This window comes from Hemitrygon akajei, chromosome 3 (genome assembly GCF_048418815.1).
Source record: "Hemitrygon akajei chromosome 3, sHemAka1.3, whole genome shotgun sequence".
Taxonomy (NCBI): Eukaryota; Metazoa; Chordata; class Chondrichthyes; order Myliobatiformes; family Dasyatidae; genus Hemitrygon; species Hemitrygon akajei.
In genome coordinates this window covers 146,062,508-146,090,139 of record NC_133126.1, presented here as the reverse complement: position 1 = coordinate 146,090,139, position 27,632 = coordinate 146,062,508, and positions in this window count along the sequence as shown.

Genomic DNA, 27,632 nt, shown 5'->3' with positions numbered 1-27,632 from the left:
TTAGAACTATGAAACTTTTATGCCTTGTCTGAATTGGAATATCAAATGCAAATCTGATCCTTCCCATTTATGAGAACACATGGATATTTTCCAAGAGACAGCAAGCTGTGTGATACAGTCAAGATGATACACAATAGAACAAATAAAGATGCCCAAGATATTAGAATTGTTGCCAAAGAATTTGTCAAAAGTATCGAGGCAGTGGATAGGAAACATTACAGTACATATTCAACTGCCTCTGGCAAATAAAACTGAGCAGAAGAAAGCTGAGATGTTACTCTGTCTAGTCACAAGGGGAGAGAATTAAATCATAAAGCCCTCAAATAAGGCTCTGGTGGGTGGATTAGATGCACAGGAAAGAAAACTGGAAGCAAACTTATAGTGAAACAATTGACAGCTACTTCATATGTGTTCAGAAGAAGTAAGAATTCTTTGATGGTTCCTCAGGAGGTGCCTGCAGTTTCACAGATTTGAAAGTCTTGCTCATTAGGGATTGAATTGGCAGAATCTAGGATGACAGCCTGAGGGACAGTTGCTTACAAAACTGTGGAGCTATCCAAAGCCAGGGAAGAAATGTTTGATGACCAACACCGGGAAGCATGTACAGTGAAATGAGGGACAAAAGGCAGGGAAAATACAGACAAGGTTGCTTAGCTGGTGCAAGCAATGTGGATAACAAGCACAGTTGTAAAAGAGGTGGACTGTGTGTGGAAAACAGTGCTCATGAAGCAGTTTTAAAAATCATTTCTATGAACTGTATTAATAAAAAAGGAAATTAACAATCACGGAATGAATAAAATGAACCAATCATAGATAGAGACACATTGATCTTCAGAGGAGCAGTTGAATGTGCCAAGCAAATTAAATCCAGTGGAAAGAACTGAATGCCAAGGTGTGGGTACAAAAGCAATGAATAACATTTCAGCTTGACTTCAGAGCTTTACATAATATTCTCTAAAGGCAAACCATCTATCCCAAGACACTACCATTGAAACCAACAAATCATGTGCTGTTGATATACAAGACAACATCAAAGCCAACTAGGAGATAAACCATCAATGTGGCAAATCCAAAAAATTAAACTGTTAAACTAGTAGATGACTTGTTTTCTCTCTGCAAGTGAAAAAAAAACCACAGTGTTTAGAGAATCTAATAGTTCATACCATTAGAGGCAAATGTCATTTGAAATCAACACTGCACTAGAAGATACTCAGCCAAAACTAGATGAACACTTAAGGTCTCACTGGAGTAAAGATTTATTGGTCCTTGGATTGGAAGGAATTGTGTAAGAGACACATCAGATCCTTGAAAGAAAAGACTAACAAGCAGATACAGAGAAGCAGAGAAGTTGGAAAAGCAAATAATTGAATTTTAAAATGAAGGATACCTCTTTCATCATCCTCTGATTATAAGCAATGGTTTAAAGAAACACTTAGAAAAAGATAATAACAGAAATCAGCTTGACACTGAAGGGTCAGCTAATAGCATGTATTAGCAAAGCTCTCACAGATGTGATGATGCACAACATACTAATTAAAATAGAGTACTCACTGTAATCTTTGAAAAGTTGGCTAACACTTAAACTCCCAGAGAAGAACTGTATTTGTACAAAGTGACCATATGCCACTCGAGAATAAACCCTTCCATATTGCACCATACATTTGCAGAGAAAACGCCAAAGGATTCAAGCATGCAGAGGTAGAATATGTTACAAACAAAGACATGCGCATAACCAACAAACCTGTCTGAGGCTACCTCAAGGGCACAAGAAATACTCAGTCTGAGAGAATTCGGGAAGTGAGATGTAGCCCAATCTCTCAATCATTGAAACAGGAGTTGATATATTAGCTACTGAAATAGGTGATTTGGATAGGATGGAAAGAGCTATAAAGGTGCACTATGATTGAAATTGTTTAATGAATGGTTGTCTCCGCAGTGCAAGAAAATGTACCTCCTCCTAGGGATGAACAATGAGATCAGAAACTATATGCAGAAATATGAGTCCTGCAAGATCTCAGTGAAGAAACCAACCAAGGAAAGATGTTTACTCTCCTCAAGCCCTGTCAGCAGACTTAGTAGAACTTGACTCTCACAGTAGAAAAGATTTTGGAACAGAAGACCAAAAGAGTGTTAGAAGGTACTTGTGTGTAACCAAAAGAAAGCAACAGAGATGTTAAAGATATGTCACCACAGAAAGTCAAGGAGACAGTGAGAATGAAGCCCACATCAGACAAACCCCAGATATGTTAGAAGGTAGTGAAGAATCAATACACAATATACCCCAGATATGAGTAAGTCAGAAGGAGGGTGTCCCATATTGGAGGGACAAATGACATTTTATGTAGACTTTTGAAGAGAGTTACTTGATGGCTGCAAAAAGACAAAATTACAAATGATATACAACCAACCTTAAAAAATAAACACCACAGCCTTCTTTAAATAAATGAGACACAGAGAGGAGGAAAATATTGGACTATTAGCATGATATATGCCATTCACTATTAAAGTAATAGCAGAACATTCAGAAAATCAGAAGACAATATGATTTTATGTAAGGGATATAGTGCTTGACTAATCTTTTGGAGTTGTTTGGGGAATTAATGAACAAAATGTAGAAAAGGAAACCAGAAGTAGTGTATTTTGGTTTCCAGAAGGCATTTATTAACATAATACATAAAAGGTTATTGCACATGCTCAACATTTACAGCATTTTGTTTAATATATATTACCGTAGATTCCGGATTTTAAGCCGCTACTTTTTTCCCACATTTTGAACAGCTTTGAACTTTGCGGCCTTTAAAACGGAGCGGCTAATACATGATTTTTTTCATGCCGCCTCGTAAACATTTTGCCTTTTAACAGTAGACCAATAAAATTGATGAGTAGTTCACAGAGGTCCAATGAAATTGTACGATAAATCAAGCGCACTTTCACAATTAAATTATTGTAAATCAGTCATTTGTACTCACCCTCATCAACATGGAAAACACTCGAAGAAAAGCATTGTGCTGCCTTTATGGCAGTTATTTAGTTTATAATATTTTCGCTTAGTAATTCATTTTCTAGTTAAAGTTAGAAGAGTTTTAACTATATTTGTTTTCTGTACTACATCGCGGGATGCTATGACGTCACACCCGGTTTCGCCGCGTCTTGTGGGAAAAATGCCAGTTTGCGATAAAACGGGACGGAGGGAGGGAGCGCATTACGCGAGCGGCTTTGGATCTGAGCGAACGCTGCTTTTAAGTTAAAGGCGATCAATAACTTTTCCTGGTAGGCTGCAGTATATATTTTTTTTACCAGTCGTTAGGAGATATTGGAATGTTGTTCAGTAAAGAAGTATACGCAACGTATATTTAAAAGTAGCCGCGTTACGGGCACGGTTCGAAAAAAAGCATTTGCAATATGTATTTGTTTTTGTTACCATATGGATTTAATTAAAAGTTAAAAAATCCTCACGTGTAATATCTTTCTGTGTAAATATCTCATATTACAACGTGGGACACCTGCGGCCGAAAATCCGGTGCGGCCTAAAATCCGGTGCGGCCTAAAATCCGGTGCGGCCTGTACAATTAAAAAATTGATTTTATTTCTAAAATTAGAGCCAGCGGCTTTTAATCAGGTGCGCTCTGTAGTCCGGAATCTACGGTAGTTTGGATTGAGACAGGATAAATGAATCATATAAAGCTGACAAGCTGTAATAGTGGTCTGCTATGGAATAATGCTGGGGTCTTAACTATTTACAGACTCCTTTACTGAGGTAAATGATGGAAGCATATATTGCTGGTGAATTAAAGATGAGAATGCAGGATGTATGGAACCTGCAAAGGATTTGGTTTGATTAAGCAAATATTCCTGGTTGTGCAGAAATGTATGGTTATCCAATTCACCAGTAAGCGTAGAAAAGCAGAATAATGGCTAAAAAGACACACACACACACACACACACACACACACACACACACACACACACACACACACACACACACACACACACACACACACACACACACACACACACACACACACACAATGCAAACAGACAGAATTATCTGTTATCTGTGAACATGGAATATAGGAAGTTAGCATGCAGCTACAGCAAATAAGTTGGAACATAAATGGAACAGTGACATTTATTACAGAGGAAATGAAAGATGAAAATACAGTGTTGCCATAGCTTACACTGGGTATTGTTGAGACCACAACAGAAGAACTGGAAACATTTCGGTCTTCTTATTTAAGGCAGGATATACCAGCATTGAAAGCAGTTTAGAGAAAATTCATGAGGTTAATTCCTTGAATGCAGGAACTGACTTATAAGTACAGGTTGAGAATGTTGGCCCTATATTTGTTATATTTTATGAAAATGAGAGCAGATTTTATTGAAATATATGTGATTCCAAAAGGGCCTGATATCTTAAATCACAGGAAATTGGCAGCCATGTGTGATGCTGTTCTTGAGAACAAAATGTCATTGAGTCTGTAATTACCACAAACTCTGCTTATAGCCTCTGACAAGGATACTGTAATCACTTTGAAAGTGAAGTTTAATCCATGACTTTTGACTAGAAGTAATAATTGTGACTATGTATTCCAGCTAAAAAAAAAAGGCTGGGGAATTTTGTGCAATTCCAAAACAATTTGTGATCGAGCACTGAAAGTTCAGTTGATCTATATATATATATATATTGATCAGTAAGAGGATTCAGCAAGGGTATTTCACACAAAAGGTTAAAATTTGTCAAAGGCTTAGAGATGGTTTTCTCCATGAAAACAACATTCAAAATTTGAGATCATTTATGGAAGCCGAGAAGTAATATTGCAGCTATATAGGACCCTGGTCAGACCCTACTGTGCTCATTTCTGGTCGCCTTACTACAGGAAGGATATGGAAGCCATAGAAAGGGTGCAGAGGAGATTTACAAGGATGTTGCCCGGATTGGGTAGCATGCCTTATGAGAATAGGTTGAGTGAGCTCGGCCTTTTCTCCTGATAGAGGTGCATAAGATGATGAGAGGCATTGATTGTGTGGATGGTCAGAGGCTTTTTCCCAGGAGTGAAATGGTTGCCACACAAGGACACAGGTTTAAGGTGCTGGGGAATAGGTACAGAGGAGATGTCAGGGGTAAGTTTTTTACTCAGAGAGTGGTGAGTAAGTTTTCATGCCTTACAAGGCGTGGAACAAAAGACTGTGGTGCGCTACTCCTCACACATAGGTACATGGAGCTTAGAAAAATAGAGGGCTATAGGTAAGCCTAGTAATTTCTGAGGTAGGGACATGTTTAGCACAACCTTGTGGGCCGAAGGGCCTGTATTGTGCTGTAAGTTTTCTATGTTTCTATGCTTCTAAGCCATAATTCTGAATTGTGTGTCAGCCACATTAAAGAGTTAAGGGTGACACTTCCTTTTGTCTCCACAATGACCTATCAGCTGATCACAGAAATTGCTTCAATGAGAATTCCTTGCACAGCATTGACTCAAAAGGTGAGAAAGATATTGTGGATAGTAGACCTGAAGAGGCACACCAGAGACTGGGAGCACGCATATCTTCTAAAGTTAACAGTCTTTGAAGGGGCATATAATAATCAACAATTATGACATCACAATTAAAATAATTCACTTATTTATGAATCACGACAATGCATATGAGTTGCCTTTCATTCTGACTCCTTTGCAGCAGCTACAACACTAATTTATGAGGGTACTCAGGTCACGTTGTGTAGATTCTAAGTGAACCGAGCAAGGAATCTGTGATCGTGACCAATTGCGCAAGATGACCGATGTTGATCGCGAAGGACTAGCTGGAGCCATACATACTGGCTAGATGGTGATCCTTTGTAATGGCTTGTTATCAGTGGATCCTCAAATGCTTTTTGTACTACAAGCACCTTGCCATGGAATAGTATTGTAGCGTTGGTAAATACTAGATCCTCTTCATATTTGTTCAATGTATTGGCCAAGATAAGATTTATATGTTATTAAGTTTCAGGTAGAAAAAAGAGTTGTGTAAGTCATTATGAAATTAATGTTGGTGAGGGTCTAGTATAGTGTGTGGCCATCTCTGAAGCAGACAAATTGGTGGAATTATGTGGCGACCACGCAGTCACTCTGAACAGAAATGTTGATGATAAACTGCACCTGTTGCTCATTTCACAAGAATTGTTTGTTTGACCAGAGGATTTGCTGAACCTGTTCCATGTCTAGACACAACTAAATCTGGATTCCTGTCACCAAAGCTATCAGGTTATCAGTGCACATGTGGGGTAGTACATGAAAGCAAAGTTACTTAAAGACTTTTCAGTCTGCATTGGACAAAATGTGCAGAGGATCCCAAGATGTCAGTGCAAGTGACTATCCTCGAAGTGACTGAAATTGTGCAGGAATACCTGTGGGTTCTATACAATAATGAGCTTCATGACATTTCAGGAGAAGTTTCAGAATTATTTGTAATTTTTACCATTGAGGCCTCTTAGAGTATAAGATCATGTGACATAGGAGCAGAATTAGGCCATTCAGCCTATCGAGTCTGGCCCACCGATTCATCATGGCTGATGCAAGCTGTTAAGCAAATGGGAGACCTGGTTCTGGTGTAAGAAGTAATAATGTGCATGTACGTCTGTGAAGCAAAAATTAGTAACAAACCTTTCCAGGGTCATTCTGACTTGTATGTATTATGGCTGTTGTGTGCTGTCATTAGATACGGAATGGGGGCATGAGATAATTGAGTCAGCCTACACTTCTCACATTTTTATCTCCCCGTACCATGTGTATTTCCTCCTACATTGCAGGGACATTCAGGTTAGTAGGCTAATTGTCATTGTAAGTGAAATGTACAGTGATTAGGCTGGGGTTAAATGGGTGGTTTGCTGGGCAACACGGCTCGTTGGACTAGAAGGGCCTGTTCTGCACTGTATTTTTAAATGATTCAATATGTACATTGTGTAGAAATTGAAAAGATTCTGAAAATGAAGCTAAGTGGAGATTGTACAGGGAGTCAGGAATTGTACAGAGAGTCAGGAATTCTCCAGTGAAGAAGTGTGGCAAATGCCAAAGTATCAGTTGATATAATAATCAAACAGTAGTGATCATGAATATGGTGCACCAGATGAGCCTGAGTTTGAGTTACTGGAGTGGTTCTCAAGCACAGCTATTGAACCAATCAGACCTAAAAATGGATAGCTGACATTTTAATCTTATTTAATTTTTCTTATTTTAGAGATACAATAACAACAGGGCTTCACTCTGTCCTCGCTTTGACCATCAAAGCATGGAGAAACCATCACAAACTCCCACAGCCCTGATAATCCTGTGATTTCAGTCTCGGAGGCCAACCTGAAAGTATCTTTCAGGAAAGTGAATCCATGGAAAGCAACCAGCCCAGATGGGGTACCTGGCTGGGTACTAAAGACCTGTGCTGATGAACCAACTGGAGTGTTCACTGAGATCTTTAACTTCTCCCTCCAGCAGTCTGAAATACCCACCTGCTTTAAGCAGAGATTAATTATACCAGTGTCTAATAAGGTCATGGTAAGTTGCCTCAATGACTATCATCCTGTAGCACTTATATCCACTGTGATGAAATGTTTTGAGAGGTTGGTAATGAAACATATCATCTCCTGCCTGAGAGTGATTTGGATCCACTCCAGTTTGCCTATCAACACAGCAGGTCCACAACAGATACCATCTCATTGGCTTTTCACACAACCCTGGAACATCTGGACAGCAAATATGTATAGATCAGGATTGCTCCTTATTAACTACAGCTCAACATTCAATACAACATCCCCTCAAAACTAATCAATAGCCTTCAAGAGCTTATCCTCAATACCTCCTCGTGCAATTGGGTTCTCAATTTCCTCACTTGTAGACCCCAGTCAGTTTGGATTGGCAACAACATCTCCTTCACAATCTCCATCAGCACAGGTGCACCATAAGGCTGTGTGCTTAGCCCCCTGCTCCACTCACTCTACACTTATGGCTAAACACAGCTCTAATTCCATATTTAAGTTTCTATCGAAACCACTGTCATGGGCCAAATCAAAGGCAGTGATGAATCAGCATGTGAGAAGGAGATTGAATATCAGGCCAAGTGGTACCACAACAACAACTTCTTACTCAATGTCAACAAGACCAATGAGCTAATTATTGACTTCAGGAGGAGGAAACTGGAGATCCATGAGCCAGTCCTCATCAGGAGATCAGAGGTGGAGATGGTCAGCAACTTTAAATTTCTCAGTGTTATCATTTCAGAGGACCTGTCCTGGGCCCAGCATATAAGTGCAATTAGGAAGAAAGCACAGCAGTGACTCAACTTCCTCAGGAAGACATCTATAACTTTAACTAACATCTATAGATGTGCCATAGAGAGTATATTAACTGCTTGCAACACAACCTGATATAGAAAAACCAATACCCTTGAACGGAAAATCCTGCGAACAGTAGCAGATATGGCCCAGTCCATCACAGGTAAAGCCCTCCCCACCACTGAGCACACCAACATGGAGCACAGTCATAGGAAAGCAGGGACACCCACCACACAGGTCATGCTGTTTTTTTGCTGCTGCCATCAGGAAGAAGGTACAGAAGACTCCAGATTCACACTAGCAGATTCAGGAGCAGTTATTACACCTCAGCCATTAGGCTCCTGAACTGGAGGGGTTAACTTCACTCAGCTTCACTTAACCAATCACTAAACTGTTCCCACAATCTATGGGCTCACTTTCAAGGACTCTTCATCTCACACTCTCAGAACTTATTGCTTATTTATTTATTCTTTTTTTTTGTATTGGCACCAGAACTGAACTCTGAACTCTGACGCCCCAAACTGTATTAGCATAGAGCTTACCGCTATACTACTGTGGCACACCTTATACAGAGCGTAACATTACCTTATAGTTTCACATTGAGAAACTGACTTAATTTACATCAAAATATCAAATTAATATGAGATTATATACATGGAGTTAATTATGATATGGTGTAGTACTGTCAATATCTGTTGTTAATATGAATTTTGATTATTTATGATTATTTTAGGGAACACACATTCAGTATATACAGACTGTATATATCCTCAAAAGTTATGTTTCCCATATGGTTTGATTTATAACACACTGGACAGCAAAGATGTATAGATCAGGATGTTCCTTATTAACTACAGCTCAGCATTCAATCCTACCATTGTTGATCACTGCAGATAGTAAAATGTAGTCACGTAGAAAATGTGGATCACTTCCCCCATTTCAAGAGTTTCTGCTAGACAGGGGCATAGACATGGAGAATGAAAGCTGCCACTGCCTTTAATGTGCCTTTATAGACTTTATTTGATCAAGGGATGTGAAGATTAGGACTTCAGATCTATTAGAAAACTAATAGTCATAACTACCACCAGTCACATCTGCACTTCTCACAGTGGCCTCATGAGGCAACTAACAATCTACCTAACTATAACTAAAGTAAATAAGTTCAAATCCTAAGGACTGTCTAAGAAGAAATAGGCTCCAGTAAAGGGTTTGGATAAAAGCTCCAGCCTGGTCATTTGCCTTCCAAAATACAAAGGCAGGGACCTACAAACATTGTAACAATGAAAAAACACATTTGAGCAGCAAAGAATTTCAGACAATTAATATTTCAGAAGCAGGCTAATGAGCATTTTAAATTAAATTGGATCTTTCATCTGAGTCCTTTCTTTCATATTGTTTTCTGCCCCATTATTTCTTGGCTTGTTCTGTTTTAATCATTTTTTTCCCATTTTAAAGCATTTTGGGTTCATTTCCAACACTCATTTCCTCAATAATTCTGATCTAGGCTTGATCATGAGCAACACACTCAGAAGTCCTTGGTTATATCATTTGTTATACTTACAGAATTTAAGATGTAGGCTTTGTTGCTCAGGTGGAATTCTAAAAGCATTGGAATTTAGGAATTTAATTAGAAGTGCTATCAAAATTGCAGTACGTGAATGATTTGCAGTTATCTCTTTCATCTCTGCCATCATCGTTCAAATATATATTGTTACGTAACCCCGTAACCAGGTAACTTACCAGCAAAGATAGCGGGATCAGCTGAGTCGGATGCTACTATTTTCAAACGTTTTATTCAAAAAGGGGCACAAGCGTAAGGTTAATACAAAACATTCAGATCATATACATCGTCAAAACTCAATCTAAAACACCGGTGTAACAATAATCAATCAGAAATAAGCTCTATAGTTGTCTAGGGGTTAATACTGAGTCCAATTGAAATATAAAGAGTCACTCAGAAGTTTGCAGGCTTTTCCCTTTTGGGAACCGCTGGGGTTTTCACGTTGTAGAGAGAGAGAGATGGTTTAGAAAGGATAAACACTTGCCCGTTGTCTTTACAGAGCAAATCCTTGGAATCAGGTGGAACAGGCTTCCCCGTTGTTAGTTAAAAGTGGTCTTCCGATGGTTCCAGCCACAGATTCAAAAGTCGGAATCTAACGCACGTGGCTTCCTTCAAAATGGCTTCCCGCTCCCACGGGAATCGGTATCGTGCTTCCTTGGTGTCTCCTTGGTGCGTCTGAGGGTTGTCCCCCCCTCAGACCCTCCTTTATACTTCTTCACGGGATCGCAGGTGTCAATCAGGTTGCAGGTGATGCGATCTCTCTCTCAACCAGCCCACTTTGCCCGAGGGCTTTTCACGTGGTCTTCATGAGACAATAGTCAATGTCGCCTTTATTCTGCTTCTCGGGAGAACGTGGTCTTCCGCACGTCTCTCTCTCTCTCCCATTTCCTGTGTCTATTCAGCACGTCTCTTTCTCTCTTGGGTCAGTTGACCCCCCCTTGACTAGGGCTCTTGCGATTCTCACAAAGGAGGGGGCCGAGGTCATAACAATATGTTCTTCAGTACCCCACTTATTAACCACTTGCAACATTTCTTGCACTGGATCTTCTATTTTCAGACCAATTGCTGCTTCTCACAGAGCTGTGACTATTGGTTTGGAGTATTGTCAAAAGCAACAAATAAGTATGCTGAAACTGTCGGCCATAACAGCAAGTGATTCTTCTGCTTATGTGGCATGTAGAAAGCTAATTAGTACCTTATTTTTAAAATGGTTTCTGTGAATATATTCTGTTTTATTTTGGCTGATTCTGAGTAAATATTTGCTGCTTGGATTATGTGGAGAAATTAGATTTGTTTCCATGTTTTATTCCCTTTTACCTTGTAACTCCATGATGAGAAATCTCCTTCATTTTTGTAATTCAAATTCAACACAATTCAATTATTCAAAAAACAATTAAGAGCAGAATTTGCTGGAAATGTTTTGCTATGGCACTGGCAGAATCCTTAGAGCGGTTCTTAGAGAAAAGGAGTTCTAGCACCATTAATGACTCCATGTCAAACTTGCCCAAGGTCTTTGTATATTCTGCTTTCTCTCGCAAAAATAAGTTAAATTTTAGAAGAAACCTGATCATTGCTCTGCTCAATTTAAGATCAGCTGTTTCAAAAACTAACCCTTCGACAAAAATATATTTTATACTGTAGTTTCTTTAATTTCATGTTAAGAACAGAAATACTTTTTTTTAAATACTGTAGACAGTATTCGCAAAGTTAAGGTTCCAACAGACCAATGCTCCTAAACTAATTATTTCCATTCTACTTCAATTTTAAAGTCATAGAACATGAATACAGGCCCTTTGGCCCAACAAGTCCCTTTGATGGTAACAGGTTCCTTTTAAATCTTTCCTCTTTCATCCTAATCTATGCCCCCAAGATTTGGATGATCCTACCTTGGGGAAAAGAACTGTACTGTCCACTTTATCAATACTTCTCATAGATGGAAACAAATCTAATTGCTATAAGGTAGCTCCCCAATTATCTTATGTTCCAATGAATGAAGCCTGCCCAGCCCTCCCATATAACTCCAGTCCTCTAGTCCTGGAAACAACCTTGTAAATCTTTTCTGCACTCCTTCCAGTTTTACCACATCTTGCCTACATCAGGGTGGCCAAAACTATACACCATGCTCAAAGTACAGCCTCACCAATGACTTATACAGCTGCAACATCATGTCGCAATTCCCATGTTCAATTCCCTGACTGATGAAAACCAACATGGTAAGTGTCTTTTTTACCAACCTATTTACTACCTGTGATGCCACTTTCAATGAACTATGTAGTCCCAAGTTTTTCTTTTCCAATACACTCTTTAGTGCTCTACCATTCATGGTATAAGTAAATCCTAACTTGTTTTGACTTTCTAAAATACACCACCTCACACTAACTGCATTGAAGTCCATTTGCCATTCCTTGGTCCACTTCCCCAACTGATCAAGATTCACCTGTAATCAATGATAGCCTTCTTCACTGTCAACAACACCTAATATTATATAATCTACAAACTTACTGATCACATCTTTTGCATTTGATTCCAAATTATTTATATAAATAATGAATTACAAAGGAGCCAACACTGACCGCTGTGGCACACCACTAGTCTCCAGTCTCCATTATGAAAAACAGCCTTCAACCTAGTTTGTGTTGTTTCTCTGTATATGAAAACAGAGGTTATTCCTACTTTTTTAAAAGTTCTCAAGTGATCCAGCCATTAAATTATTTGTCTGTAATTTATTAAAAGGAATATCCATTGGCTACATAATTGGAAGATCTGTTTTTAACTCTCCATCATATCTTAATGTAAGCCTCCCACTGGAAGGACTATCTAATATAACATCATTACAATGGGTTTCTGGCCTATTGTGCTAATGGTTGGTGAAATATTAAACTATAATTTGCTTGGGTAGGGCATCAATTTCTGTCTACTATCATTAACATTCACCCTTTCTCAAATATTTTGTGTGTGATGCTGCTGAAAATGAGGAATTGTTTTTAGAAAATCCAACTGAAACAGAAAGAACATAACTTTCTGTAATATGTTTAATTTGTATCTACCATGCAAGTACATCCTAACAGCCATTCAGATATGTTGTGAAGAAAGTCATATGATGTGGCTTTCCTTCAAGAGTCTTCATAGATAGCAGCTTTTGGGCATCTACATTGCCACATTCACATTACACCAATTCCTCACAGGTACATTTAGGCTCATATTTATCTTCTTTGCTGAATATTCTGACAATTCAGCAAAGAAAATACCTTGGAATTTAGACTAAAAAATTCTTTAGACTTTCCAATTTGATTAATGAGTAATAAGTTATTTACTTAGTTTGAGAAATTGCTCCCTTCCCTTAGTGTTATTACATTGTGGTTTGTGCTTAAACAATGAAAGTCACATCAAGCCAAAAACTTGGGATGTAGGATTCAGAGACGAGCTTGTCTAATTTTGAAATGTATTATGCACGGAAACTGACTGTGTGTTCCACATTAGTGTGTTGCAACTTCTCGCAATTCTCAGCAAGTACTTTCATAGCAGCCAGCTCTGAGAAATGTTTTCCATCTCCAGTGGAGTGTTGCTACTTAATAAATAGATGCTGAAATAATGAAAAAGTGTTGAGAGAGTCAGAAAGACAAGGATAGGCTGATGAACGTCAGTGCCCACAAGTAGTACCGTATATTCTTTGTGTAAGGCAACCATAGAGACCCTCTGGAGTACTGTCAGACCTCTGACAGGGGTTTTCAGTAAGGCCTCTGACAGATCATGAGTGCAGATTTGCTTATATGTTGGGTAAAAATGCCAAGTAGCCAAATGCTTATTCCTACTTTGACTGCTCCTGGGGTCTGAAGCGAAGTAGTTCATCTCCTCTTGGAGAATGGAGTTTGGTTGACCATCCTAATGCAGCAGACAGCATCAAATACTGGGGGAAGCAGACCGTATGATTATAAAATTAGAAATGTGAGAGTCTATGGTTATACTCTTGGGAGAGAAACAATCAAAGTGTCCCTGTGTAATTGTATTTGAGATGGGAGGAGTCAACACATTTCACTGGTCAAATACAAAAGATTTAGTGTTGGTCCCATAAATAATGTAGTTGCTGAGGAAATGGAGTTGGTATCATTTTGGTATTCTATAAGGAAAAATCTGACATTCCCAGAAATATATATTGGATACATTTTATGTAGATATATATTATGCCTTACACTACTGTTGAAATTAATTGGGAATATTTTACATCAGAAAAAGGATGCAGTGGAAATGAAAATCTAACTCAAAAACAAGGAGAACTCCAGAATCACGTGCATAATTGACCTGCTCTGGATTAACACAGAACTGTTTCTCAAAGAATTGTTCAACTTATTTTTAACTCCTCATGTCTGAACCATATAATTGATAAAAGGCTCCATTTCAGTATAGAACTTCATTTTATTTGTTTGGAACCAAATCCAACTTTGTAATTCAGTATCCCAATACAATAAACAGAACAAATTAGCTAGAGATCTAGGTTCTAAGTTTTATACAAAAGACTCCATATTGGAAAACTGGAAAATTATTGGAAGTAAGAGAAGAATATCGAACCAGTTTGCTAAGTACTAGATGGTAAACTCAGCACCTAACGTATTGAGGTTTGTCACTTATGCAGTCAGAAAACCAGTTATTTTAGGTAACCATATTATTATTCTACTACAGAAAGGCTACAACAATACAGTGTGCATTGTACCACACAAGTAGAGATGTAGCACCAAAATTTCAAAATTGCTGCATCTAGTGGAACCTATAATTTGTTATGACTTTGTTATGTAATGTACCTGGACTTCCAGAAAGCTTTTGATAAGGTCCCACATAGGAGATTAGTGGGCAAAATTAGGGCACATGGTATTGGGGGCAGAGTACTGACATGGATTGAAAATTGGCTGGCTGACAGGAAATGAAGAGTAGTGATTAATGGGTCCCTTTCGGAATGGCAGGCTGTGACCAGTGGGGTACCACAAGGTTCGGTGCTGGGACCGCAGCTGTTTAAAATATACATTAATGATTTAGATGAAGGGATTAAAGTAACATTAGCAAATTTGCTGATGACACGAAGCTGGGTGGCAGTGTGAAATGTCAGGTGGATGTTATGAGAATGCAGGGTGACTTGGACAGGTTGGGTGAGTGGGCAAATATATGGCAGATGCAGTTTAATGTGGATAAATGTGAGGTTATCCACTTTGGTGGCAAGAACAGGAAGGCAGATTACTATCTAAATGGAGTCAAGTTAGGAAAAGGGGAAGTACAACGAGATCTAGGTGTTCTTGTACATCAGTCAATGAAAGCAAGCATGTAAAGAGGTCCATCTGCAGTTGTACAGGGCCCTGGTGAGACCCCACCTGGAGTATTGTGTGCAGTTTTGGTCTCCAAATTTGAGGAAGGACATTCTTGCTATTGAGGGAGTGTAGCGTAGGTTCACAAGGTTAATTCCTGGAATGGCGGGACTGTCATATGTCGAAAGATTGGAGCGACTGGGCTTGTATACACTGGAAATTAGAAGGATGAGAGGGGATCTGATTGAAACATATAAGATTATTAAGGGATTGGACACACTGGAGGCAAGAAGCACGTTCCCGCTGATGGGTGAGTCCAGAACTAGAGGCCACAGTTTAAGAATAAGGGGTAGGCCATTTAGAACAGAGATGCAGAAAAACTTTTTCACCCAGAGAGTGGTGGATATGTGGAATGCTCTTGGAATGCTCTGCCCCAGAAGGCAGTGGAGGCCAAGTCTCTGGATGCATTCAAGAGAGAGTTAGATAGAGCTCTTATAGATAGCGGGGTCAAGGGATATGGGGAGAGGGCAGGAACGGGGTACTGATTGTGTATGATCAACCATGATCACAGTGAATGGTGGTGCTGGCTAGAAGAGCCGAATGGCCTACTCCTGCACCTACTGTCTATTGTCTATTGACTCTGCTAAGGTCCACTCCAAGCTTCTCTGCTCCCTGTGGTCTGTTTTTAGACCATTTTACACAATATTATACCATTCCTGCTGTTTCTGTGGATACACACATACTGTCATTACAGGGAATGCATTCAAAGTAAATTGTAATTCTCACTTGGTTGGTTATCCATCTGGTTTTACCTATTTGAAATTTCAATTCCTTGGCTCTTTTTGTTGCCATAGTACCCATGGTCTTTGTCCCTGTAATTTGCAGATTCTCTCTAGGCCTTGGTTTATCTGCATTTACTTATTGTAATTTCATATCCATAGTTCTATGCATCAACGTATTTATTCACCAGTCCCCTAGCTGAGTGAGGCACATCCATTAGCTGGAAAGTACAATCAAACTTTCTGCAATTAGGTGGAGTATGTTCAGTAAATCAGTGTGTAATTTAAAGAATCCTAACTTTAGTTATATTCTCAAGCTGCTTAAAAAGCAAGAGCATAGTGGTCTATGAATAATAAAGTGTCTAATAACTTGCAAACATGCTTCATAGTTAAATACATCATGAATATATTGAATAAGTACATGAATATACAGTGTGTTATTTCAGTTTTGCTCCTTGTGCTCCCTTAGTTTCAATTGTTAACTGAGAGAACTTACTCATGAAGCATCATTATTTTAGAAACCTAATTTTATATGTGTGCAGTAACTTGTAACAATATTATACATTGGGGCATATAAATTGCTGTGGAATATGTAATTCATTATAGTCAGTGCCACAGAATTTGTTAGTATTAAGGCCCATATATTATCCTGGGATATGAATAATAAATTATACCCTGAAAGTCCTTCTTGTGTTGAAGTATTAAAAGTTATTTGCTTCATATTAGGCAACAAAGTATCACTCCTCAATCAAATCACACCATGAATAATATAAATAATTGTCCATTGTTTGATGAGATCTCATCACCATTAGAAAGAAAATCATTAAGTATTATTTATCCAGTACACTTTGATCTTCTGGAAATTGAAATTAAAATGAAGATCTGCAAGGTCGAGACTTTTCTTTGCTTTGACAGCTTAACAGAAAAGGATAAAAAATAAAAAAGATTGACATTGATTAGAAAAGACTGAAAGGATGGGGTGAAGGACAGTGATAGTGAATGGAAGCAAAAGTGTAATACTGCATATTGAAATTTCCTTACCTCAAATTATGATTTTTTTTAAATTGTGACTCATTCTTCCACTGAACTATTCCTTTCCCAAATATTGCAAAGAATACAAGCATGAAATGCATGATAATATTGAGGAATTCAGCAAGCACTACAGAGATATATTGTAAATATATTACTCTTTGAGTTTTATAAATCTTTTGAGATGACCTCATAGAACATAGAACCTAGAACATAGAATAGAACAGCACAGTACAGGCCCTTCGGCCCACAATATTGTGCCGAACCTTAAAGCCTGCCTCCCATATAACCCTCCAACTTAAATTCCTCCATATACCTGTCTAGTAGTCTCTTAAATTTCACTAGTGTATCTGCCTCCACCACTGACTCAGGCAGTGCATTCCATGCACCAACCACTCTCTGAGTGAAAAACCTTCCTCTAATATCCCCCTTGAACTTTTCACCCCTTACCTTAAAGTCATGTCCTCTTGTATTGAGCAGTGGTGCCCTGGGGAAGAGGCGCTGGTTGTCCACTCTATCTTTTCCTCATAATATCTTGTATACCTCTATCATGTCTCTTCTCATCCTCCTTCTCTCCAAAGAGTAAAGCCCTAGCTCCCTTAATCTCTGCTCATAATGCAGACTCTCTAAACCAGGCAGCATCCTGGTAAATCTCCTCTGTACCCTTTCCAATGCTTCCATATCCTTCCTATAGTGAGGCGACGAGAACTGGACACAGTACTCCAAGTGTGGCCTAACCAGAGTTTAATAGAGCTGCATCATTACCTCATGACTTTTAAACTCTATCCCTCGACTTATGAAAGCTAACACCCCATAGGCTTTCTTAACTACCCTATCATGGCTAAGTTCTAATCTTACACAGACGTCCAGGAGTATGCTGCGCAAAAGAGCATAATGGTAGTATTACTCACATTCATATATGTCAAAACTAAATGATTTAAACAGCCAATATAATTTGCAGTCATGACTCTTGTGTAAACCATATAATGAGCTGCATTTTTAAAACAAATATCTGCTGGAAAAACTCAGCAAGTTAAGCAGCATCTGTGGGAGGAAACAAATTGTTAATTTTCGGGTTGAAGAACTGCACCAAAACTTTTATAAGGGTAGATTTTCAACAGAACCTCAGAAGGAAGGCCTTTCTAACCTTACCTGACAATTTTCTCAGTCAAAACTAACCACAAACACCTTTATTTTGTTAGGCCCAGAGCCATCAAACACTCCTCATATATTAACACTATCATTTTCCTGCAACTCCTCTGGACCTTCTCCGATGCCAGCACATCTTTTCTTGGTTAAGGGCCCAAAACTGCTCACAATATTATGAGTGTGGTCTGACCAATGCCTTATAAAGCCTCTGTATAACATCCTTGCTCTTATAATTCTAGTCCTCTCGAAATGAATGCCAACATTGTATTTGCCTTCCTTCCCACTGATTCAACCTGGAACTTAGCCTTCAGGGAATCTTGTATGAAGACTCCCAAGTCCCTTTGAAACTCTGTTGTTTGAATTTTTTGTCCCTTTAGAAAATAGACTATGCCTTTATTCCTTCTACCAAAGTGCATGGCTATACATTTTCCTACATTATATTCAAACTGACATTCCTTTCCCCATTCTCTCAATTGTTCCAGGACCTTCTGCAGATTCCATGTTTCTGCAACACTACCTGCCCCTCCATCTATCTTTATATCATCTGAAAACTTGGCCACAAAGCCATCAATTCTGTCATCCAAATCATTGACATATAACATGAAAAGAAGCAGTCCCAATACTGACACCTGCGGAACACCACAATTCACTGATGTATTTATATTTCAGTAATATTGTAAAAACATTGTCTGATTAAGTATTTTTTGTTGATTACATAATTCATTAGGGGTTTTACGTAACAAGTACGTGAATAGCGTACTGTACATCATTATGCCACTTTGTCATATGTGATTGCCTCGCTAAAGAAAATCAAAGTACACACGCATCCCAGCTCCTGTGTTTTGCTTTCAGTTATTTTCTGGAGTTATAAAGCATAGCAGTGGTGATGAGTAAGTTTTAAAATGAACCCAAGATGACTTCCAACATGTTGAAGCACAGCATTTTCCTTCAGAAGAGATAGAGAGACGTTGTAACTGTGATTTTTTTGTCATGACTGGATTGTCACTGTCTCCTCAGCTTGGTTTTCTCTGCACTGGCCTCCATCAATATCTGGTAGATGAATCGCCCAGACGGTTCAGAAGGCAGGCCAGTTCATCCTCACTTCCTGCCAGCCCATCACTGTAATCAGCAAATATGAGGTTAATTATGATCTGTCCTCCAACGCTGACTGTGTCAAAATGGTCTTCCAGGACATCTGTCATTATTTGCTCCAGGAAAATGTTGAACAATGTGATTGAAAGGAGGCAGCCTTGTCAGATTCCAACTGATGCGTGGAACCACTCTCCAACCATGCCTTGAACAAGTACCACACTGCTAGTTTTAGTGTAGAGCTGCTTGATAGTGTGGATCAGCTTCTGGCCCAGGTGGTATCTCCTCACTGTGGCCCAGAGTGCATCATGCTTCATCCTATCACAACAAGAATCGCAACAAAAGTCACAGTTGTGGGGTGGGGGGTGGAATGGAGGTTCGAGCTTTGCCCAAACCCAGGCACTCGCCCACAACGGTAAGAGATGGAGGCAACTGGTGGCAGCACTTATCTTTACAATGCCCCTACGACCCAGGAGTATTGTGGGATCTGTAACTGTAACAGAGAAGTTCAAGCGAAAATGATGCGTGGCACATTTTCTTGTTCAGAAGGTTATAGGAAGACAGTCAAGAAAAAAGATGCAGAAAATGGACAAAATTCGTGGGTTCATAAACAGTGAGTACTGGGTGATAATAATAATAATAAAATAAGGAGAAATGGCTGGCTACATTGGAATAATCAATGAGTTTGATTGCACAATCGAAACCTGGATGATGTATACTGAACAAATTAAGCAGTATTTTGAAGCAAGTGATATATTCAATGCAAAACGCATGCAGTTTGCTTAGAAGTTTAACTGTTCCAACCAAACCAGATGAAATAAGCTTTGCTGTACCATAATCATAATACAAGAACATTTAGATAAAAAACCATTGCTTATTGCAGAACATTTTATGTTTCATAAGTGGAATCAAAAGGATGACGTGTCCATTTCAGTACTATGGCTAAGTTGAATAAATCATCCAAGTTTTGCCAGTTCAGTGATAGATTTTATGATGCACTGAGTGATGCACCATCAATAACTCACTCTGAGACGTAAAAGCGAGGTATCGGCTTTTATTGACTGGAAGAAGGAACAAGCAGTGAGTGACCACCATACTACATCCTGGAGACAGAGAGGCCGGGCTCAGACCTCCATCACCTTTATACAGGGGTCTGTGGGAGGAGCCACAGAAGCAGTCATCGGGTGGGCGTGTCCAGACAGGTACATGTAGTTCACCACTCTGAGAGATTGTTTAGTTTACAGAATCTTACAAGGATGCATTTAAAAATGGCTCCTAACCAAAGCACAATTCGCTTTTAAAAGAGCAGATGAAATTGCTGTATCAATGGACACAGCAAATAGACACACAATTGAATTGTGGTCAGGAATGAAAATGAACATGAACAAAATTGAAAAGTCTAAACAGAAACCTGCCTGAATGAATACACTTTGTTACTATTGCAGTAAGGGACTCACATACACTTGAACAATGTAAGTTTAAAGGTGAAACTTGCAGAACATGCAATAAAGTAGAACACATACAAAAAGTGTGTTAGGCATATAAAAATAAATGGACTACACAAGGTAGAGAAAAAGATATGAAGTCAATTTTCAGTTTCAAAATGAGCACTAATCTGCATACTGTTGAAAAATCTGATAATGATGAGTGACACAGGACTGCGTAGCATTAAAATTTACAATGTGAAAACTAACAGGAGATGAGCTGTCAAAACCACTGACTCTGCTGCAGGGTCTACATGTCCCTGCAGATAGGCTGAACAGCAGATTCGGCAATTACGCTCGTGAGTATACACATGTCAGCTAAATACTATTCCTTATGGTGGCATTTACCTCCCTTCTTTTCATTGTAGTTTTGTCGAGACTTGAGCAAAACACAGCAATATACACTGCCTGCTTACATTCAGCTTTGTCGGAGAAGGTGGACTATTGAGTCAACCAACACTGGAGACTAGCAGTATTCGCTTTATATTTAGATATTCCTTTCAGCTGTGGAGTTGGCATCCAATTTTCCAGCTGAAAGTTTAAGTTAATGGCCCTGTTTGGCCTAGCATTTATTATTATCTTTTCACTTAAAATCCTGTTCACATTAAAGTCGGTGAACTATCGACCCACCTCATTGTGTCTCTCTCCACACTTGGGACATGTCTGAAAGCAGTGACAACAAGCAATATGGCTTACACCAGAAGTGAAAGGCAAATTAATTAATATGGAATTGGATGCTGGTTTGGATGTTTCAGTCATTCCACAAAATAAGAACATAAGAAATACGAGCAGGAGTAGGCTATCCAGCCCATTGAGCCTGCCCTGCCATTCAATAAGATCATGGGTGATCTGTCCGTAAACTCAGCTCCATCTACCTGCCTTTTCCCCATAACCCTTAATTCCCTTACTATGTAAAAACCTATCTAACTGTATCTTAAATATATTTAGTGAAGAAGTCACAATTGCTTCCCTGGACAGAGAATTCCACAGATTCACCACTCTCTGGGAAAAACAGTTTCTCCCCATTTCCATCCTAAATCTTCTCCCCTGAATCTTGAGGTAATGTCCTGTAGTTCTAGTCTCACCAACCAATGGAAACAACTTTCCTACTTTTATCTTATCTATCCCTTTCAAAATTTAGTATGTTTCTATAAGATCCCCTCTCATTCTTTTGAATTCCAAAGAGTATAGTCCCAGATGACTCAATCTCTCCTCATAGGTTAACCCCTTCAGCCCTGGAATCAATCTGGTGAACCTCCTCTGCACTGCCTCCAAAGCCAGTATATCCTTCCTCAAGTATGGAGACCAGAACTGCACACAGTACTCCAGGTGCAGCCTCACCAGTACCCTGTATAGTTGCAGCATGACCTCCGTGCTCTTGAATTCAATTCCTCTAGCAATGAAGGCCAACATTCCATTTGCCTTTTTAATAACCTGTTGTACCTGCAAGCCAACTTTTTGCGATTCATGAACAAGCACTCCCAGGTCCCTCTGCACAACAGCATGCTGCAATCTTTCACCATTTAAATAATAATCTGCTCTTCTATTATTCCTTCTAAGTGGATAATCTCACATTTACCAATGTTGTATTCCATCTACCAGACCTTGGCCCACTCAATTAACCTATCTATATAACCATATAACCATATAACAATTACAGCACAGAAACAGGCCATCTCAGCCCTTCTAGTCCATGCCGAACACTTACTCTCACCTAGTCCCACTGACCTGCACTCAGCCCATAACCCTCCATTCCTTTCTGGTCCATATACCTATCCAATTTTTTTTTAAATGACAATATCAAACCTGCCTCTACCACTTCTACTGCAAGCTCGTTCCACACAGCTACCACTCTCTGAGTAAAGAAGTTCCCCCTTGTGTTACCCCTAAACTTTTGCCCCTTAACTCTCAACTCATGTCCTCTCGTTTGAATCTCCCCTACTCTCAATGGAAAAAACCTATCCACGTCAACTCTATCTATCCCCCTCATAATTTTAAATACCTCTATCAAATCCCCCCTCAACCTTCTACGCTCCAAAGAGTAAAGACCTAACTTGTTCAATCTTTCTCTGTAACTTAGGTGCTGAAATCCAGGTAACATTCTAGTAAATCTCCTCTGTACTCTCTCTGTTTTTTTGACATCTTTCCTATAATTCAGCAACCAGAACTGTACACAATTACACAACTATATCCTTTTGCAGACTCTCCTCATCCTCTGCACAATTTGTTTTTACACTCAGTTTAGTGTCATCAGCAAATTTTGCTATGCTACACTCAGTCCCCTCTTCCAAATCATCAATGTAAATGGTAAACAGCTGCGGGCCCAGCACCGACCCCTGTGACACTCCACTCACCACTGACTGCCAACTGGAGAAACACCCATTTATATCAACTCACTGCTTTCTATTGGTTAACCAATCCACTATCCATGCCAATACACTTCCTCTGACTCCATGCATCCATATCTTATTTATAAGTCTCTTGCGTGGCACCTTATCGAACGCCTTCTGGAAATCCAAATACACAACCTGTTCCCCTCTTTATGTCCTCAAAGAACTCCAGTAAGTCAGTCAAGCAGGAACTGCCCTTTCTGAATCCATGCTGCGTTTTTCTAATGGAACCACTCCTTTCTAAATGTTTCACTAAATGAGTTTCAATGACATTTTAGACACTGAACTGAAGTCTGCAGATATACTGTCACGGTCCCAACCGTTAATTCCCCATTTTCTCCTAATTTCCTTTGATAGCAGCACACTTGGTTTTCACCAAGACCAGCAGCATTAGAACCCCGGCTTTGCACCCACTAATTGCCAGATCATTGGTTTTGCCAGTGTGGTAATTAACGTTTCCCAGCCGCTTAGGATTGTGTGTCCTAAGTTTTGCTTCAGTACCGAGATTTACCTGTGAAACTCTGTCTCTCCATGTCAAGATAAGTTTTCCAAGTTCTACTCCAGTTCTGAGGTGTACATGTCTCTCCATGTCAAAATAGTATTCTAAGTTCTACTTCAGCACCGAGGTTTACCTACATAACTCCGTTACTCTGTGCTAAGAAAAGTTTTGTCTGGTGCTTCCCTTTCTATGCTCCATGTCAGGATAAGTTTGTGCCTGTCCCCTGCTTTCCTGCACTCCCTCCTGTTTGCCGTTCAATGCTTATGCCCGCGTCCGCATCCTAACTCAATCTCCGTGCCTGTGTCCTGCGTTTGGGTTCACCTCATTTGTTGCAATGTATACAACTAAGAACTTACACTGGAGAAAATATAACTCTTGTGGGAATAACTTTCTTAATTCCCTTTCAGTTGACTATTGTAGAGCATGTGGCATGAAAATGGTGGATGAATTTCCAATCAAGTAGTAGTACTTTCAGCAAATTATGGCTCCACAATGCTGGCCCTCCTATTTTTATCACATAGAAGCCCAATGTGGCTTGTTGGTTGTTGTATTTTACTGTTACACATGTCCATATAACCATATAACAATTACAGCACAGAAACAGGCCATCTTGACCCTTCTAGTCCGTGCTGAACACTTACTCTCACCTAGTCCTACCTGCCTGCACTCAGCCCATACTGTACGGGCAGTATGCATTTTATGCAATATGTAAGATGTACTTTAGCTTAAAGATAGTCATAGAGCACAGAAACAAGCCTTTTGGCCCAACTGGTCAATGCCAACCTTGATTCCCATCTAATCCAGTCCCATGTGTCCAACTTTGGCTCATATCCCTCCAAACCTTTCCTACCCACATACCCATCCGAGTCTTAAAGGGCAAAAGTTTAGGGGTAACACGAGGGAGAAAGAGTTTACCCTCACTGCAGATCGTCAATCATTAGTGTCCATTTTCAATCCACAGAAGTGTGTTCCACTAACAGCAGCAGTACAAATGCAGAGATGGGCTCTGTTTCTGGGATGAAACAGTACAAGATCAAATTCAAGAGGACAACTAATCATGGAAACGCTGATGGATTGTCCTGCTTATCCTTGGAAAAGGAAATATGGAAACATTTACAAAAGAGGACACTCCTCTTGACATATTCTCCCTAACGCAAATCAAATGTTATGGCAGAAATGATCCAAAGGGAAACCAGAAAAGATCCCTCACAGTCTTAGATCTACAGAGTAATACAAGAAGGCTGGAATGTCCAGCAGAAATTCCAGTTTGCCCATTTTTCCCAGTGCTGATATTAACTCTCCCTTGATAGGTTTGCCCTATGTGGGGATTGAGAGGTGCACCACCCAACCTGAGAGCTGCAGTGTTAGAGCAGCTACATACAGGTCATCTAAGCATTGTTAAAATGAGGGCACTGACTCAAAGCTTTGTCTGGTGGCCTGTGATTGATCAGCAAACTGAGCAGCTTTCCATGCACTGTTTGGGATGCCAACACTTCCGGAAGATGCTAAGAGCAGTGCGTCTCCATCCCTGAAATGGTCTGCATTGCCCTCATAGAAGCTTCATGTGGCATTTTGCCAGACCATTCATGGGCACAAGTTTCTTGGTAGTAGTGAATGCAGCTGCAAACTGGCCAGAGGTGTTCACAATAGCCTACACTATTGATGTGTTGAGAATCCTCTTCTCAAAGACTGGTGTTCCAGAACACTTAGATAGTGACGCAGTTTGATGTGGAACAGTCTCAGTGATTCCTGGAAATAAATGGAATAAGACATATTACATCTGCATTTTACCACCCAGGTACAAATGGCTTAGCAGAAAGGTTTGCCCAGAGTCCAAGGAACGCACTGCGAGCAATGTCAGCAGAGCACACTACACTAACACTGAATAGAAGCTCTCCAATTTCCTCCTTGTATATCATACTCCTCAACCAACAACTCACCAGCTATCCTGTTCCTGGATCATACATTGCACTCACTCTTGGATCTCCTCAAATCCAATCTCAGAGTGTGCAGGACAAATGGTTGAGACAAATTGAGGACTTCTGAAAAGAGGAGGTTCAATGTTCCATTCCTGGACATGCAGTCCTAGCAAGGAACTAGAAACATGATCAAACATGGGTATTTTGAAAGATTAAGGTCAGAACTGGACCACTCTACGATGTCATCTGGAGACAACAATCAGTTGAGGAGAGCAGAGTCAATTGTTAGAGAAGAAAGGTGTCCAGAGCTGACAGAAGCACTTCCTGCAGTCCCAGAGTCACTCCTACAACTACATCGGAGGAGGGTCCAGAACCCAAAATTGTTTCACAGCCATAAGTTTCATCTGCCAAACAGAGTGATTCCCCCTTGTCAGGGAAGGCATTATCCTACAAGAGTAAGAAATCTCCACAGTGATTAAATCTTAAAGCCTGAATAGGACAACTTAAAATTTACTATGAAATGTATGTCTATATAGTACTTGTATTATATAAAATACTGTGTACGATTATTAAAGAGCAATATTTACATATCTGAGTTGAGATGCATTTTGTATTGAGTTGGAGTTTATAGCCAAGCAGGGAAGAGTGTAGTATCACTCTGAGATTGGATCTGAGGAGATCCAAGAGAAACTAACAACTCACCAAAGAGAAATTAACAACCGGCTCCTGTGTTTTTCTTTCATTTATTTTCTGGAGTTACAAAACATAATAGCCAGCAGCCAACTGGAATAAGCCATTTTTATTCCCACTCTTTGCTTCCTGCCAGTCAGTCAATCTTCAATCCATGTTAATATCTTTCCTATAATACCATGGGCTCTTATCTTGTTAAGCAGCCTCATGTGCAGCAGCCTGTTAACGACCTCTGAAAATCCAAGTAAACAATATCCACTTTGTTCTCTGTCTGATCTGCCTGTTACTTCCTCAAAGAATTCCAACAGATTAGTCAGGCAAGATTTCTCCTTAAGAAACCCATGCTGACTTTGGGCTATTTTATCATGCACCTCCAAGTAGCCCAAGACCTCATCTTTACTAGACTTCAACATTTTCCCCACCACTGAAGTCAGGCTAACTGGCCTATAATTTCCTTTCTTCTGCCTCCCTCCCTTCTTAAATAGTGGAGTGACATTAGCAATTTTCCAGTCCTCTGGAACCATTCCAGAATCTAGTGATTCTTGAAAGATCATTACTAATGCCTCCTCAATCTCCTCAGCTACTTTTTTAAAACCCTAGGTTGTAGTTCATCTGGACCAGGTGACCTATCTACCTTCAGACCTTTCAGCTTCCCAAGCACCTTCTCTATAGTAATAGTAACACTTACTTCTGCCAGTTGACACTGACATTATTGCTTTTCTGGCATTCTGCTAATATCTTCTACAATGAAGACTGATGCAAAGTACTTATTAAGTCCATCTGCCATTTCTTTGCCCCCATTACTACATTGCCTGCATCAGTTTCCAATGGTCCAATATCCACTCTTGCCTCTCTTTTACTCTATATATATATATATATAAAAAATCGGTATCCTTTAAATGATTGACTAGCTTACCTTCATATTTCGTCTTTTCTCTCCTCATGTTTTGGTTTTTAGTTTCCTTCTGTTGGTTTTAAAGGTTTCCGAATCCTCTAACTTCCCTCTAATTTTTTTTTTACAATAAATGCCCTTTCTTTTGCTTCTATGCAAAAACTTCTCTTTTGTTCTTAGACAAGTATCAATGAATATAATAAATTAACTTGCTGCAACTACCTCTGTCATTATATTGCAATGAAAAATAAAATTCAAGAATTAATTTGACAACTTGTGTTTAACAATATTGTGTTATTGTTACATATTATTTCAGAAACAATAGAAGTACTGTTCATATCCTGATAGAATATGGGTATTTTCCAATTAAGATTAGAATAATAGTTCAGCTATTTCATGCAACTTTAGTGTACTAAATTTGGTATCTAGTGCTTTCCCAGCATATATGATGTATAATCTCTCTTGGGCTTCTAGTTGGGTACAGGTGTCAAATGCACCTTATACGAGGGGTGATTGATAAGTTCGTGGCCAAAGGTAGAAGGAGGTGGGGTATTAACTTCA